Consider the following 3324-nt stretch of genomic DNA (forward strand, 5'->3'; position numbering starts at 1 on the left):
TTCCGATTTCACCATAGCCAATTCTACCCAATTCCCTTAGCATGTTAATCCTAATTATTCTCCATGTTGACAATTGATTTTCCCTACTTTATTCGATACTCCATCCCTGGTTATACCAAAAGTATTCTTATTACCAACCCACTCTATCCCTAGTAATGGAATTAAGATAATAAGAACCCATTAAATTCCTTGGAAAACCTACAAAACAACCACATAAGTCATGACAAACATCCCTGTCTAATCATGTAACTCATGGCATCTATTACAAGAAGCAACCCCAAATTGGATATTCCTATCGTCAATTTAGCATCAAAACAATTAAATGTTGGCCAAACATTCAAAGCATTAAGCATGGTAATAGATACTCAACATGGAAAAATACTTGGAATTAACATTGACTAAAGTAATTGAGTATTCATGGCTAGGCTACATCGTAGCCCTAGCAAGAAGAAATTAGTTCATGACAACTTTAATAAAAACCATGATAAATAATATCATAGGAAAGAAGTAACCAATTGAAGATTTGATCTCTGCACGATAGCAAGTCTAGCTCCAGGTTGTCTTCTTTGTCTCTCTAAAACTCTCTCTCTCTCCTTTGAGTGTTTTGGCTATGAGTATGAATGTGTAGGAATTTTAGGGTAGATGATGGAGGATGGATGATGGGTAATGGATCCTTTCAACAATGACCTAAACTCCCTATTTATAAAACTCCTAGAAATCCTACCTAAGGAATAATTACAATTGTTATAAAAATAGGATTCCTTCTAAAATAAAGTCTTCTTTATTTCTCCTTGTTTGACTTGATAAGACTTGCACCATCTTGAACTAGGAAATTTGACAACATTCCTTGCAACAAAAGGAATGACTTGGCTTCTTTTTAATTGATCTTCATCTTCTTGCCTTTTTTAGCACACTTTCTCCTATTTCACAATTCCTTCACAAATCTCACAAAACCAATTAAAAACAACCAATTTAATCCAAGAAATTAATAAATAAATAAGCAAAGGAGGCATAAAATATATATAAAATATAGACTTATCAATGCACAACATCAAAAGGTTTTAGGCCTAGCTGGCCAACGTCTCTATTGCTGTAGCTATTGCCACTGGAGTAGACACTAGTTTTGTACAATTTTCTAACTCCAGAAGCTTCTTCACACTTTTTCTTGGCTACAGAACCAAGGCTTTCATCACTTTCTTCTTACTATTCTTCTACTCATTTCTCTCCATCTGACACCACATAGGTGATGTCTCTAGTTGGACAGTAGTTGAGAGTAACAACTTCAGAGATTAGAGCTTCCTGAGAAAAGGAAGTGAACAATCAATATTTTATCATGTCTAGAAATAAAAAAATGGAGAAAGACAAGAAGAAACTTACTTTGGTTAGAGTTTTGAAAGTTGGATCAGGATCTACTTGCCCTTCTTCCACCTTGGCTTCATCTGCAACCATAATTGGCTCTAGTGCAGCCTTAGTCTCACCATCTCTATGATAGGATCAAAAGCAGAAGAAAGGTAATCCACATAAAGGTTAACTCCCAATGGTGATCCCATCATCTCCATCTCTAAATCACTGTAGTGTGGTTGTTGCGGGAGCAAATTTTCCCACGACAATATTCGGTTCAGAATATTCCCCTTTCTTCTTCGCTGCCTCTTTCTCCCTACAAAATAGAACAAATAAGAGGACCACACCCGGGGGGTGTTGGCCAAAAGCCCTCCGATGCCTAAGTCAGTTCAATCGATTCGTAAAGAAACGATAACTAAAATAGGGTACGGGATGTGTTTATAATATAAATTGGGCGGCCGGAGCCTTATGTAAAAAGGAGAGAAAAGAGGTGGCTAGGGTTTGAGAGGAATTTTATGTAGAGATTTTAGTAGTAATTCTCACGTACCTCAACCCTTGTGTGTGGCTATGCTTTTATAATGGTATCGGAGGCTAGGGTTTCAGAGGAATAATTCCGTAGATGGAAGGGAATTATTCCTCCCCTTTTTGGGATTGATTTGATTAATTAGGGATTTGATTTATTAGGGTAAATCAATTCCCTAATTGTGGTAGGCATCAAATCAAATCCCGATTCAATTAGGTAACTCCTCATTTAATTGGGGATCGTGGTAATTAACCAAATCAAATCTCAACCTAATTAAGTAACGTTCAATTTAATTGGATAATTCCCAATTAAATTGAGTAACTCCCAATTAGGTTGATCAATTCCCAATTTGGTCAAATAATCCCCAAATGGTAGGAATTATTTGACCTAGGGTTTGATTTAATTAGGTTCCCACAAATGCCCCCCAGCTTCTGCATGGCGCGTGGTGGCATGTAGGAGATGTAGATTATCCGTTGGGCTGTCCAGCTGTAACTGGGCTTTCTTCGTGGACTTGGGCTCCCGTGTAGAGGAGGTGTTTGACTTGCCAATTTTATGAACTCCCAAGTTGGAAAGAGTTTGCGATTCCTTGTATGCGATTGACGATGTAGACATCGAGATGCTCTGCCCCGACTCACCCCCTATGGAAGGGGGAATTGAAGAGCAGGTAACTGGAGAGGATGAAGCAGAGGTGGAAGCAGTAGACGAGATGATGGCAGATGTCATGGTTCAGGAGTTGCTGAAGGCATAGCTAGTCAGGTGGATGCCGAAGAGGCTGCAGCTTAAAGGTCTTCTGCTGGCGTCTCCAGGTAGACGAAGACTCTTTTTTGTTTCTTTTCAGCTTTTGTAGTTTGCTTTTTTGTTTAGAATAACTGGTCTTATTTGACCATCTTCTTTTTGTTGAACTTGGCCGGTTGGTCTGTTTGTTATGGAAATTTCAATTACATTTTCCAACTTCAATTTGCATATTTGACTTGTGAACTGCTTGAGTAACCAGCCTATGTTTTGATTGCACGTCCTCCTTTAGAGATTTGTGAGTACCAGAGTCCCCTTTGAAGGACTCCGAGCATGCACTGCATATCCCGTAGGATGATTCCCCTTAGGAAGTTGGCGAGCACCGGGTCCCCCTTGAGAGACTTTGGGTGTGTTCTGCACATCCCGTAGAATGATTTCCCTTAGGAAGTTGGCGAGCACCAGGGTCCCCCTTGAAAGACTCCGGGTGTGTTCTGCACATCCCATAGAATGATTTCCCTTAGGAAGTTGGCGAGCACCCCATAGAATGATTTCCCTTAGGAAGTTGGCGAGCACCAGGGTCCCCTTTGAGGGACTCCGGATGTGCTCTGCACATCCCGTAGGATGATTTCCCTGAGGAAGTTGGCGAGCACCAGGGTCCCCCTTGAGGGACTCCGGGTGTGTTCTGCACATCCCGTAGGATGATTTCCCTTAGGAAGTTGGCGAGCACC

This window comes from Prunus dulcis, chromosome 8, assembly GCF_902201215.1.
Source record: "Prunus dulcis chromosome 8, ALMONDv2, whole genome shotgun sequence".
Classification (NCBI taxonomy): Eukaryota; Viridiplantae; Streptophyta; class Magnoliopsida; order Rosales; family Rosaceae; genus Prunus; species Prunus dulcis.